The sequence below is a fragment of the Pan troglodytes genome, chromosome X (assembly GCF_028858775.2).
Source record: "Pan troglodytes isolate AG18354 chromosome X, NHGRI_mPanTro3-v2.0_pri, whole genome shotgun sequence".
In the NCBI taxonomy this organism is placed as follows: domain Eukaryota; kingdom Metazoa; phylum Chordata; class Mammalia; order Primates; family Hominidae; genus Pan; species Pan troglodytes.
In genome coordinates, this window is record NC_072421.2 from 60,963,451 (window position 1) to 60,978,397 (window position 14,947).

Genomic DNA, 14,947 nt, shown 5'->3' on the forward strand with positions numbered 1-14,947 from the left:
TTTTCTTGTAAATTTGTTTGAGTTCATTGTAGATTCTGGATATTAGCCCTTTGTCAGATGAGTAGGTTGCAAAAATTTTCTCCCATTCTGTAGGTTGCCTGTTCACTCTGATGGTGGTTTCTTTTGCTGTGCAGAAGCTCTTTAGTTTAATTAGATCCCATTTGTCAATTTTGGCTTTTGTTGGATTGCTTTTGGTGTTTTAGTCATGAAGTCCTTGCCCATGCCTATGTCCTGAATGGTATTGCCTAGGTTTTCTTCTAGGGTTTTTATGGTTTTAGGTCTAACATGTAAGTCTTTAATCCATCTTGAATTAATTTTTGCATAGGGTGTAAGGAAGGGATCCAGTTTCAGCTTTCTACATATGGCTAGCCAGTTTTCCCAGCACCATTTATTAAATAGGGAATCCTTTCCCCATTGCTTGTTTTTGTCAGGTTTGTCAAAGATCAGATGGTTGTAGATATGTGGCATTATTTCTCAGGGCTCTCTTCTGTTCCGTTGTTCTATATCTCTGTTTCGGTACCAGTACCATGCTGTTTTGGTTACTGTAGCCTTGTAGTATAGTTTGAAGTCAGGTAGCGTGATGCCTCCAGCTTTGTTCTTTTGGCTTAGGATTGACTTGGCAATGCGAACTCTTTTTTGGTTCCATATGAACTTTAAAGTAGCTTTTTCCACTTTTGTGAAGAAACTCATTGGTAGCTTGATAGGGATGGCATTGAATCTATAAATTACCTTGGGCCACATGGCCATTTTCACGATATTGATTCTTCCTGCCCATGAGCATGGAATGTTCTTCCATTTGTTTGTATCCTCTTTTATTTCATTGAGCAGTGGTTTGTAGTTCTCCTTGAAGAGGTCCTTCACATCCCTTGTAAGCTGGATTCCTAGGTATTTTATTCTCTTTGAAGCAATTGTGAATGGGAGTTCACTCATGATTTGGCTCTCTGTTTTTCTGCTATTGGCTTATAAGAATGCTTGTGATTTTTGCACATTGATTTTGTATCCTGAGACTTTGCTGACTTTGCTTATCAGCTTAAGGAGATTTTGGGCTGAGACAATGGGGTTTTCTAGATATACAATCATGTCATCTGCAAACAGGGACAATTTGACTTCCTCTTTTCCTAATTGAATGCCGTTTATTTCCTTCTCCTGCCTGATTGCCCTGGCCAGAATTTCCAACACTATATTGAATAGGAGTGGTGAGAGAGGGCATCCCTGTCTTGTGCCAGTTTTCAAAGGGAATCCTTCCAGTTTTTGTCCATTCAGTATGATATTGGCTTTGGGTTTTCATAGATAGCTCTTACTATTTTCAGATAAGTCCCACCAATACCTAATTTATTGAGAATTTTTAGTATGAAGCGTTGTTGAATTTCGTCAGAGGCCTTTTATGCATCTATTTAGATAATTATGTGGTTTTTGTCTTTGTTTCTGTTTATATGCTGCATTACATTTATAGATTTTCGTATGTTGAACCAGCCTTGCATCCCAGGGATGAAGCCCACTTGATCATGGTGGATAAGCTTCTTGATGTGCTGCTGGATTCGGTTTGCCAGTATTTTATTGAGGATTTTTGCATCAGTGTTCATCAGGGATATTGGCCTAAAATTCTCTTTTTTTGTTGTGTCTCTGCCAAGCTTTGGTATCAGGATGATGCTGGACTCATAAAATGAGTTAGGGAGGATTCCCTCTTTTTCTATTGATTGGAATAGTTTCAGAAAGAATGGTACCAGCTCCTCCTTGTACCTCTGGTAGAATTTGGCTGTGAATCCATCTGGTCCTGGACTTTTTTTGGTTGGTAAGCTACTAATTATTGCCTCAAATTCAGAGCCTCTTATTGGTCTATTCAGAGATTCGACTTCTTTATGCTTTAGTCTTGGGAGAGTGTACGTGTTGAGGAATTTATCCATTTCTTCTAGATTTTCTAGTTTATTTCTGTAGTGGTGTTTATAGTATTCTCTGATGGTAGTTTGTATTTCTGTGGGATCAGTGGTGATATACCCTTTATCATTTTTTAGTGTCTATTTGATTCTTCTCTCTTTTCTTCTTTGTTAACCTTGCTAGCAGTCTATCAATTTTGTTGATCTTTTCAAAAAATCAGCTCCTGGATTCACTGATTTCTTGAAAGGTTTTTTGTGTCTCTATTTCCTTCAGTTATGCTCTGATCTTAGTTATTTCTTGCCTTCTGCTGGCTTTTGAATGTGTTTGCTCTTGCTTCTCTAGTACTTTTAATTGTGATGTTAGAGTGTCAATTTTAGATCTTTCTTGCTTTCTCTTGTGGACATTTAGTGCTATAAATTTCCCTCTACACACTGCTTTGAATGTGTCCCAGAGATTCTGGTATGTTGTGTCCTTGTTCTTGTTGGTTTCAAGGAACATCTTTATTTCTGCCTTCATTTCGTTATGTACCCAGTTGTCGTTCAGGAGCAGGTTGTTCAGTTTCCATGTAGTTGAGTGGTTTTGAGTGAGTTTCTTTATCCAGAGTTGTCGTTTGATTGCACTGTGGTCTGAGAGACAGTTTGTTATAATTTCTGTTCTTTTACATTTGCTGTGGAGTGCTTTACTTCCATCTGTGTGGTCAATTTTGGAATAGGTGTGGTGTGGTGCTGAAAAGAATGTATATTCTGTTGATTTGGGGTGGAGAGTTCTGTAGATGTCTATTCGGTCTGCTTGGTGCAGAGCTGAGTTCAATTCCTGGATATCCTTGTTAACTTTCTGTCTCATTGATCTGTCTAATGTTGACAGTGGGGTGTTAAAATCTCCCACTATTATTGTGTGGGAGTCTAAGTTTCTTTGTATGTCACTAAGGACTTGCTTTATGAATCTGGGTGCTCCTGTATTGGATGCACATATATTTTGGAGAGTTACCTCTTCTTGTTGAATTGATCCCTTTATCATTATGTAATGGCCTTCTTTGTCTCTTTTGATCTTTGTTGGATTAAAGTCTGTTTTATCCAAGACTAGGATTGCAACCCCTTCCTTTTTTTGTTTTCCATTTGCTTGGTAGATCTTCCTCCATCCCTTTATTTTGAGCCTATGTGTGTCTCTGCATGTGAGATGGGTTTCCTGAATACAGCACACTGATGGGTCTTGACTCTTTATCCAATGTGCCAGTCTGTGTCTTTTAGTTGGAGCATTTAGCCCATTTACATTTAAGGTTAGTATTGTTATGTGTGAATTTGATCCTGTCATTATGATGTTAGCTGGTTATTTTGCTCGTTAGTTGATGCAGTTTCTTCCTAGCCTTGGTGGACTTTACAATTTGGCATGTTTTTGCAGTGGCTGGTACCGGTTGTTCCTTTCCATGTTTAGTGCTTCCTTCAGGAGCTCTTTTAGGGCAGGCCTGGTGGTGACAAAATCTCTCAGCATTTGCTTGTCTGTTAAGTATTTTATTTCTCCTTCACTTATGGAGCTTAGTTTGGCTGGATATGAAATTCTGGGTTGAAAATTCTTTTCTTTAAGAATGTTGAATATTAGCCCCATCTCTCTTCTGGCTTGTAGAGTTTCTGCCAAGACATCAGCTGTTAGTCTGATGGGCTTCCCTTTGTGGGTAACCTGACCTTTCTCTCTGGCTGCCTTTAGCATTTTTTCCTTCATTTCAACTATGGTGAATCTGACAATTATGTTTCTTGGAGTTGCTCTTCTGGAGGAGTATCTTTGTGGCATTCTCTGTATTTCCTGAATTTGAATGTTGGCCTGCCTTGCTAGATTGGGGAAGTTCTCCTGGATAATATCCTGCAGAGTGTTTTCCAACTTGGTTCCATTCTCCCTGTCACTTTCAGGTACACCAATCAGATGTAGATTTGGTCTTTTCACATAGTCCCAGATTTCTTGGAGGCTTTGTTCATTTCTCTTTATTCTTTTTTCTCTAAACTTCTCTTCTCACTTCATTTCATTCATTTCATCTTCCATCACTAATACACTTTCTTCCAGTTGATCGCATCGGCTACTGTGTCTTGTGCATTCGTCATTTAGTTCTCGTGCCATGGTTTTCAGCTCCATCAGGTCCTTTAAGGACTTCTCTGCATTGGTTATTCTTGTTAGCCATTCGTCTATTTTTTTTCAAGGTTTTTAACTTCTTTGCCTTGGGTTCGAACTTCCTCCTTTAGCTCGGAGAAGTTTGATCTTCTGAAGCCTTCTTCTCACAGCACGTCAAAGTCATTCTCTGTCCAGCTTTGTTCCGTTGCTGGTGAGGAGCTGCGCTCCTTTGGAGGAGGAGAGGTGCTCTGATTTTTAGAGCTTCCAGTTTTTCTGCTCTGTTTTTTCCCCATCTTTGTGGTTTTATCTACCTTTGGTCTTTGATGATGGTGACAAACAGATGGGGTTTTGGTGTGGATGTCCTTTCTGTTTGTTAATTTTCCTTCTAACAGTCAGCACCCTCAGCTGCAAGTGTGTTGGAGTTTGCCAGAGGTCCACTCCAGACCCTGTTTGCCTGGGTATCAGCAGTGCAGGCTGCAGAACAGTGGATATGGTGAACTGCAAATGCTGCTGCCTGATCGTTCCTCTGGAAGTTTTGTTTCAGAGGAGTACCCGGCCCTGTGAGGTGTCAGTCCGCCCCTACTGGGGTGTGCCTCCCAGTTAGGCTACTCGGGGGTCAGGGACCCACTTGAGGAGGCAGTCTGCCCCTTCTCAGATCTCAAGCTGTGTGCTGGGAGAACCACTACTCTCTTCAAATCTGTCAGACAGGGATATTTAAGTCTGCAGAGGTTACTGCTGCCTTTTGTTTGTCTGTGCCCTGCCCCCAGAGGTGGAGCCTACAGAGGCAGCCTGGCCTCCTTGAACTGTGGTGGTCTCCACCCAGTTCAAGCTTCCCAGCTGCTTTGTTTACCTACTCAATCCTTGGCAATGGTGGGTGCCCCTCCCCCCACCTCACTGCCCCCTTGCAGTTTGATCTCAGACTGCTGCGCTAGCAATGAGTGAGGCTCCGTGGGTGTAGGACCCTCTGAACCATGCGTGGGATATAATCTCCTGGTGGGCCATTTGTTAAGCCTCAGTTAGAAAGGCAGAAATCTCCCATCTTCTGCGTCACTCATGCTGGGAGCTGTAGACTGGAGCTGTTCCTATTCAGCCATCTTGGCTCTCTCCCACTTGCTATTTTATAGAGAGAGTTGGACAGTCCCCTTCGCGGAGCAAACAGACCTTATAATGGCATTATCTGGCCCACTAGGCTGATTGCTTTCTCAGGAATAACCCTCTATGCATGTGGATTGCAGATAGTCAGTGATTGTTCAGTAATGAGCTGTGGGCCCTGCATTAATCCAAATAAGCCCTTAAATTCTGTAGCATTTAAAATTAATAATTTGGCCTTAAAGTGGTTATTTTCACAATCTACTACTTTTAAAGTAACTGAATGATACCAGTCTACAAAATTGAACAATTCCTTTGCATTACATCATCTGGTTTTTAATGGTTACTTGGTTGTACCCTTCCCCTATATTAACTATTTTTCTTGATAACCACAGGACTTAGAGTTAGTTTTTGTTGCCCTAGCTTATTTTTCTATCCATTTCATTTTATCTGTATAATTTCCTTCATTATAAAGCAACTCTTAAATAGTTCTTAACCAAAAAAACCTTACTTTTTTGAAAATTGACATCCTTGTGTTTTATAAAATTTTTAATAGCATATTTTATGCTCCTACTATTTTAACTTTTAGTACCCCAAATTTCCAGTGGAGAAAAAAAACTGAAGTTTTAACATAATTTTAAGATATTAAATTACTACAGAGAGTTTTGAGATTTAATTTTCAAAATTTATTTTACCAAAGATTACCAAGGTCATGTGAACTAAAAGACATCTCAGCTAGGTTGTACCAATTTGATAAGCATTCACATTTTTTAAGTTACTTGATTAGAGCTTTTTCATGTAGTTTGATAGTGAAATATCACTTCTACATGACACATAAAGATAGAGATATAACAGGCATGCACAATAAAAAGGCAGGCCCAAAAGATATTGTATTTGCCTATTTTCAAAAAACGTCCTCACTTACTTTAGATAATTAATAAAAGTTACAGTAGTCAACAAAAGGTGAAGGAGAGAGCTATTAAGGCCTTTCCAAAGGAGAAAGAGTTGAACTTCTGAGATATCAGTCTGAAGAATGTTACAGAGACTGATCATAGAATCTTAAACTTTAAAAATTTTGCATTAAAAGTAAGTTAAATATTTATAATAATCTTGTTTTAACTAATTTTTCAGTTTTGTATTAGTGTATTTTTAATATCAAAACCCATCTCCAGAAAAACTATTATAATTTCTTCTTAATCACAGCCAATTGAATTATACAAACCCCTTTAAAAATTCCTTCTTACTAACCTTATTATTACTTACATAATTCATTCACAATTTGTTTAGACTCTTTTGTCTTAAATGTCCCTCTTTCTTGAGCAACCCCATCATTTTATTTTAGGATAAATATTTACTAAACAAGATTCTTTCTTATATAACATTACTTTTTTAACCTTTTTTTTTTAACAAAAATACCTCTTTATATCCTTAACTCTTTTACATCTCTTATTTCCTGATTCCTTTATCTTGTTTCATACATAACCCTTAAATAAGCTTTGAATTAGACAAAGATATTTTACCTTTAAATAAGAACATTTAAAAAATGTTTTCCTTTCAATGCCATCCCCATCAAACTACCAATGACTTTCTTCACAGAATTGGAAAAGACTACTTTAAAGTTCATATGGAACCAAAAAGGAGCCCGCATTGCCAAGAGAATCCTAAGCCAAAAGAACGAAGCTGGAGGCATCACGATACCTGATTTCAAACTATACTACAGGGCTACAGTAACCAAAACACTGCTACCAAAACAGAGATATACAACAATGGAACAGAACAGAGCCCTCAGAAATAATACCACACATCTACAACCATCTGATCTTTGACAAACCTGGCAAAAACAAGAAATAGGGAAAGGATTCCCTATTTAATAAATGGCGCTGGGAAAACTGGCTAGCCATATGTAGAAAGCTGAAACTGGATCCCTTCCTTACACCTTACGCAAAAATTAATTCAAGATGGATTAAAGACTTAAATATTAGACCTAAAACCATAAAAAACCTAGAAGAAAACCTAGTCAATGCCACTCAGGACATAGGCATGGGCAAGGACTTCATGTTTAAAACACCAAAACCAACGGCAACAGAAGCCAAAATTGACAAATGGGATCTAATTAAACTAAAGAGCTTCTGCACAGCAAAATAAACTACCATCAGAGTGAACAGGCAACCTACAGAATGGGAGAAAATTTTTGCAATCTACTCATCTGACAAAGGGCTAATATCCAGAATTTACAAAGAACTTAAACAAATTTACAAGAAAAAGTCAAACAACCCCAACAAAAAGTAGGCAAAGGATATGAACAGACGCTTCTCAAAAGAAGACATTTATGCAGCCAAAAGACACATGAAAAAATGCTCATCATCACTGGCCATCAGAGAATTGCAAATCAAAAGCACAATGAGATACCATCTCACACCAGTTAGAATGACGATCATTAAAAAGTCAGGAAACAACAGGTGCTGGAGAGGATATGGAGAAATAGGAACACTTTTACACTGTTGGTGGGACTGTAAACTAGTTCAACCATTGTGGAAGTCAGTGTGGCGATTCCTCAGGGATCTAGAACTAGAAATCCCATTTGACCCAGTCATCCTGTTACTGGGTATATACCCAAAGGATTATAAATCATGCTACTATAAAAACACATGCACAAGTATGTTTATTGCGGCACTATTCACAATAGCAAAGACTTGGAACCAACCCAAATGTCCATCAGTGATAGACTGGATTAAGGAAATGTGGCACATATACACTGTGGAATACTATGCAGCCAAAAAAAGGATGAGTTCATGTCCTTTGTAGGGACATGGATGAAGCTGGAAACCATCATTCTCAGCAAACTATCGCGAGGACAGAAAACCAAACACCACGTGTTCTCACTCATAGGTGGGTATTGAACAATGAGAACACATGGACACAGGGTGGGGAACATCACACACCAGGGCCTGTTGTGGGGTGGGGGGAGGAGTGGAGATAGCATTAGGAGAAATACCTAATGTAAATGTTGAGTTAATGGGTGCAGCACACCAACATGGCACATGTATACATATGTAACAAACCTCCACGTTGTGCCCTAGAACTTAAAGTGTAATAAAAAAAAAGTTTTCCTATAATTTTTCAGTTGGAATTTATCCAGATATTTAATACCAAATAATAACCTTAGATCCTAAATTATGTCAAGTTTGTTTACAAGCATTTATTCAATTACATTTACCTGATTAATTTAATAGTTTACCTAGATTATTTTAAAAAACTGTGATAAACAATATTTAAAGTTATTTTCCTATTTACCATTTTTATAGCTCTGAATTTCAGGTATTTACTTATGTAATAAAACTTATGGTTAAATTTAAGGATATTTATACCAATAACTCAGGGTTTAGCTGTTTTCATTTAAGCCAACAATATTTCATAAGCATATACAAGCAATGATCATTCTGTCTTGGGCTGAGTTTTATAGTTTATAACCTTTATGGCAAATCTTATAGTACTCTGTGGGAATAAACATAAAACTACAATAAAGCAAACAAAAAATGCTAACATTGATGATATTATTTTACCAATAATTTTAAAGCTGGCTTATTTAAAGATTTTACTTAAGTCACATGAACTTGAAAAAGCATTTGACTAGTCATTTAAGTATTTGATTTAAGCGCTTTTATATATTTTAAGCCCATTAATCAGAGCTCTTTATTTTTTTAGTAGTGAAAATACTGTATACACAACATATACATATATAGACGTGTCAGGCATGCTGATAGAAACACATCTTATAGATTCATAAAGACCTTTTTTTCCATGTTTCTATCTTACCTTAGTCAGTTGTCAGTTAAATAGCCTCAGATTTGCATATTACAGGCAACTCAGGTGAAAATCAGATAGCAAAATTTACATTGTAAGGTAAGAAGAAAAAGTCTGGTGTGCTAGAGAGAAATTTTAAATGGATTCAGTTGACAATTGAACATAAAAGTAAATAAGTCTATTATAAAGGCCTTCAAATATATACACACACATATACATACACACATTCACACACACAAAGTTCCCATTGCTATTGCTTCAGTACTTTAGTTATGAAATAAATATAATTTTGCCAGCTTGCAAAAAAAAGAAAAAAAACAAAACAAACAAACAAACAAAAAACACTATTAGGCCGGGCACGGTGGCTCACGCCTGTAATCCCAACACATTGGGAGGCCAAGGCGGGCGGATCATCTGAGGTTTGGAGTTCGAGACTATCCTGACCAACACGGAGAAACTCCGTCTCTACTAAAAATACAAAACTTAGCTGGGTGTGGTGGCACATGCCTGTAATCCCAGCTACTCAGGGGACGGAGACTGGAGAATCGCTTGAACCCGGGAGGCGGGGGTTGCGGTGAGCCGAGATCACGTCATTGCACTCCAGCCTGGGCAACAAGAGCGAAACTCCATCTCAAAAAAAAAAAAAAAAAAGAAAAAGAAAAAGAAAGTCACTGTTAGATCCAAACAGTGATTTTTATCTCTGCAGAAAAGTAACAATAGACTTCAGGCAGAAAAGAAAATAGAACCTAGGAACTCTATAGCATGCAGGTCGACCTCAGGACTATTTTTCCTCAATGTAAATGTGCACAAAGACCATATTACTTCCATTTTATGTAAACTCTGGCAAGCAGAGGTGCCATAAAACCTATGGATTGCCAAAAAGGGGGTCATTCTCCTTGTTTTCTCCTCATTTAACCCCCACCCTTTTTTTTTTTCTGAAAAGGAGGAACTGAGCTGTAGCCTAGGGTGGTTTTGTGATGGTTCAATGCGTGCTGCCTGTGGGCAGGACTCCACAGTGTGTTACCACTGACTTTCCACCCTCTTATGTGTCTCAGTTTCTCTCTCCAGAGGTCTATGACCTCTGAGAGGGCTCAAAACATCAGGTGTTCTGAAATCTTTTCAAATAAATATTTGAAGAGATTTATTCTAAGCCAAATATGAGTGACCCTGGCCTGTGACACAGCCCTCAGGAGGTCCCAAGAACAGGAGCCCTAGGTGGGAGGGGTACAGTTTGGTTTTATATATTTTAGGGAGGCCTGAGACATCAATCAAATACATTTAAGAAATACATTGGTTTTGTTCAGAAAGGCGGGACAACTCACACATGTCCCGAAAGCAGAGTCCCCAATACATAAAACTATAATTGAAGGAATTGAAGGAAGAAGTAGAGAATTCAACAATAATAGGGACTAAAGCAATCTAGTAATTGAACGAGACAGAAATTCAGCCAAGACAGAGAAACTTTAAACAACATTTCTAACTAACTTTACCTAACAGACATCTATAAAACATTCCACACAACAACAGCAAAATATACATTTGTTTCTTTGCAACAGGGAATATTCTGCAAGACAAACCATATTCTAGTCCATGGAACAAGTATTATAAATTTTAAAGGTTTGAAATCATAAAAGATATGTTCTTCCACCACAGTAAAGTTAGAAAACAAAAATATATCTTTAATCATAAAATAATTAAAAATTAAAAAAATACATTTATAAATTATTGGTGAAAGAAAAAATATACACAATATTATAAAAGTATTTTTATCTGAACAAATATAAATACACAATATATTGTGGAGTCCTAATTTGGAAAAAGGAGTCAGGCTGGCAGGACCAGAGGAAAGCAAAGATATGAGGCAAATAAACTATGCCTTATGCCTTTCTTCATGGTTCAGGACATATAAACAAAAAGAGGAAGCTGATAAATTATAGTTTTATGGCCCAGGACATATAGCCCTCCTGAACCAATAAGATACATAACTCACAAACTTCCTGCTTACCATCAAATTCCTCAATTTATCAAATATCCCAGCTGACAGAAGAATGCAAGTTCCCAAGTTCCATTCTATAGAATCCTGAGCAAGCCTTTTTGCTCCTGGCTGTCAGCTTCTCTTCTACTGATACTGTCTGTTGCCTTTTCACAATGTATTTTCATACTTTCTCTAATAAATCTGCCTTTTTTCTACTTACAACTGTCTTGGTAAATTCTTTCAGTCCTGCACCACCAGCCCAGACAGTCATTGCTCACCGGCAACATTCTGGTGGCCTATATGGGGACTCTCTCTTCATGGGGAACTCTCTCCCCTCTCTTTTTTCGAACTTTGGACAGTGTCTAAGCACAGAGGCAATTGCACTGTAGCTGGAGCTACTCTCTAGTAGGACTGGAAGGTGTCTTTGCGAAAGCGTCTGACCACCATCGCCCGTTAGGGTGAGGGACTTGAGTCTACTTATTCTTTTCAGTCTTTCGTCTGCCAGCTTCTATTAGCTCTCTGGCAATTAAAAGTAACAGGCAGGGCCAGTCTATGGTGCCGCCTGAAGGCCAAAGAGTGAACAGGACTGGCTGCCCTGCCCAGAAAAAAGAAAGGCTCTTTCTTATTTTTTCTGATCAAAAGCCCCTGATGCCTAAATGTGAAGCAATTGACAGCAGAAGCTTGTTCAGGGTGAATTCGCACATGTTTTAGGTGACTCAGACCCTCTGTCACTCTAAATTCTCCTGTGGAGACAGCCAATCATCCTTTTCTGGATGTGCTAAATCAGGTGATCTCAGACAGCCTCAGAACAGTGAGTCTTCCCTTAACTACCCACTCTCCTGGGTCAACACCAGACAGAGATCTTCCTTTACCCTTTTTCTTCAAACCTGAGCTGATCACCCAGCATAAATGAGTACCTCAACTGGCCATCCAGCATGAGGCCTCCGATCAGCCAAGAGGACTTTTCTAATGACTGTGACACTCCTTTAGAAAGTGCACCCAGAGTCCCTCAGTGGACATAAATGGAACCTTCTTTTCATTTCGGCGAGATGTCTTGACAGAAAGTGTCGTTCATGCCCCAAGTGGAACTGCCCCAAAGTGGCATGTTTTTTCATTCCACAAACCCCATCTATTCCTGTAGACTCACCTCTAGACTGTATTTTGAAGAATCGGGACAAATTTGACCCTCAACCCCTCAAAAAGAAACACCTAATCTTTCTTTGCAACATAGCATGGCCTCCTTACCACCTCCCACAGAAATTGAAGTGGACCCAGAATGGGAGCCTAGACTCCAGTATTCTTTTAAATCTTGATCTCTTTTGCCATAACTCTTCCAAATGGTCTGAGGTGCCCTATGTTCAAGTTTATGTTTCTATAAAAAAAAAACCTAGACTTTAGAGACAATTGTAGAATGAGACTGGCAAAATTCTTAAGTCCCTTAGATTCCTCAGACATTTTGGATGACCCTTCTTTTACACTCTCATGTTCCAGACCTCTCCCACTTTGGTCTCTCCATTCATTTCCCCTGACTACACATCTTTCCCTTCAATACCTCCTTCCTCAGCTACACCTTCTGTCTCTCCCTCTTTACCTCCTCCATACCCAGAACCACTTCTCCTCCACATACCAGATCAGGAGTCACCTCTGATTCTCTCCCATCATCAGATAAAGGTTTGCAGCTCTGGGAAGTGGCCAAATGGGGGTGTAGGAATCATCAGCGCCCATGTCTCATTCCCTATGTCTGATTTGTCTGAAATAGAGGCAAATCTTGGCTCTTTTAGTTAGTACCCCTCCCATTTTATGAAGAAATTCAAGGGGCTTGCAGTTTCCTTTGATCTCAATTGGCAAAACATTTAGGTTATTTTTACCACCTGTTGCACTCATAATGAAAAGACCCACATTTGGTCTCTAGCCCACTGATGGGCAGAAGAATTCCATGCCTGGAACATTTGGAACCCTGAACCAGGAAGAACAGTTGTTTATGATAGTGATCCTAGATGGGGCTGTCAAGAAGGAGACCCTGATAGAGTCCACCACAATTATATGATCACTTGCCTGATTGAGGGGATGAAAAAGGCTGTCATTAAACCTGCAAATTATGCTACATTAAGAGAAGTTACACAGGGCCAAATGAAAACCCAGCCCTATTCCACTCTAGGGTAGCTGAAGCTATGAGAAAATGCACTAATATGGATCTCTAGAGCCAAGAGGGCCTCACTATTCTGGCTGTGTATTTTATTAGGCCTCTCCAGACGTTAGGCATAAGCTTGAAAAACTAGTTCAAAGGCCACATACCCCTTTCCTTACTTTGCTATAGATGGCCTTTACATTCTTTAATACCTGGGAGGAAGCCTCAAGAACTGACAGGATAGGAAGGAAAGAGAAAGAGACAGGCAGCAAGCTCATTATATGGCTGCTGCCTTTGCTACCTGCCTGCCCAAACCAGGGACCACAGACCAAGCATCAGGATGTCACCCACTGACCAATAAAAGGCCCATTCTCTGTTATAGCTATAACCAGCCTTGGCATATTAACAGAAACTGCCAAAACCCTCCACGAGTGTCACCTGATTTTCTACTGCCACCACCTGGCCTTTGCCAATACTGCAAGCAACTGGGACACTGGAAACTGGAATGCTCCTCGCTCCCTCATGATAGGTAGTCATCCTCAAACAAGTCCCAATTATGGGCCAACTTGGGAGGAAAGCAAAGGCAAATGCCCTTAACTTTGTTCCTCAATTATGAAAAAGCTGAGGAGACCTTAAAAGAGAAGAAAAAGCCCCAAGAGGGGCCATTTCCTCACTGTCCCAGAGGCCATCCAGGCTCCTGTATTTTCCATCACTACTGCTGAATCTCAGGTAATCTTGTGTGTAGCAGGATATAAAATTGAGTTTTTTTATTGACACAGGATCCAGTTACACTGCCCTAATTAAATTCTCTGGACCTAACTTTTGGTCCTCAATCCTCACAAGCAAGGAGGGCCAACTGAAACAGAGTTATTTTACCCCATCTTTGGTATGCAACTAGGGAAAAAAATATTTTCACTCACTTATTTCTGGTCTTGCCCACTTGTTCCATCCCTTTGCTTGGGAGGCATATAATGGCAAAACTTCAAACTAGCTTTCAGTTTTCCAACCAGGCCTGTTCAATACTGGCATTATTACCTTTTAATACTGACTCCAATACATACAGCCTTTCATTGTACAACAAGTTCCCCCTGAAGTATGAAACTCATCCACTCCAGGATGTTCTTTGCGTGCAGACCCCAAAAAGGTCATCCTTAAGGTCTTCACCTCTTTCCCTAGGAAATCTCCATAGCCTCTAAATCCTGAAACCCAATTAGGCTTACAGCCCTTAATTTCACTCTTGTAATTCACCATGTAACACACCCACCTTAGCTGTCAAAAGCCAGAAGGCACCTATAGAATGATACAAGACCCAAGAGCCATCAATGATCCAGTAGTTCCTACACACCCCATTGTTTCGAACCCTTACATCCTGTTAGGACAAATTCCTTCTGGCAGTTTTGGTTCACAGTATTAGACTTAAAGGATGCCTTCTTTTGCATTCCAGTACATTCAGATTCACAATTTTTATTTGCCTTTGAATGGTGAGATCCTTCCACTCATACTTCCCAACAATTAACCTGGACAGGCCTCCCCTGAGGATTTAGAGATAGCTCACAACCATTTGGACAGGCTCTTGCCAAAGATCTGTTCACCATTCAGCTATCCCTTAATAGCACCCTGCTCCAATACGTTGACCACCTGCTTATCTGCAGTCCAACTGAAGGTATTAAATACTATTAATCCTAGGATATCTAAATACTATTAAAACTCTTTAGAGGTTATCTTCCTGTGGTTATGAGGTTTCTCCTTCTAAAACTCAAATTTCCTCTCTGGAAGTGCAATTTCTGAGACTCACACTAACCCCAGGGTTTAAAAGTCTCTCTGATCACTGTGAAAGCCTCATCTTAAACATGGGCACACTAGCAACTAAACAACAGTTGCACTCCTTCTTGGGAATGCCAAGTTTCTGTCATATTTGGACTCCCCAATTTGGACTCATAGCAAAACCCTCTTTATGAGACACTATGGGGACCAGAGGA

At 39.4% G+C, this 14,947-nt stretch overlaps 1 protein-coding gene across 23 annotated transcripts in view; it reads right to left on the minus strand.

Annotated features, from left to right (window-relative positions):
- The window catches only part of SPIN4 (spindlin family member 4), a 342,780-nt gene that overhangs the window by 41,383 nt on the left and 286,450 nt on the right, over window positions 1–14,947 (minus strand). The window contains exon 9 of one of the 23 annotated variants that reach the window (XR_010154948.1): window positions 3,979–8,987. The exons of the other annotated variants lie outside the window; for them this stretch is intronic. The gene's annotated coding sequence lies outside the window, so the exon portion shown is untranslated. Of the gene's footprint in view, window positions 1–3,978; window positions 8,988–14,947 lie in introns of those variants that run through there. 23 annotated transcript variants of the gene reach the window in all.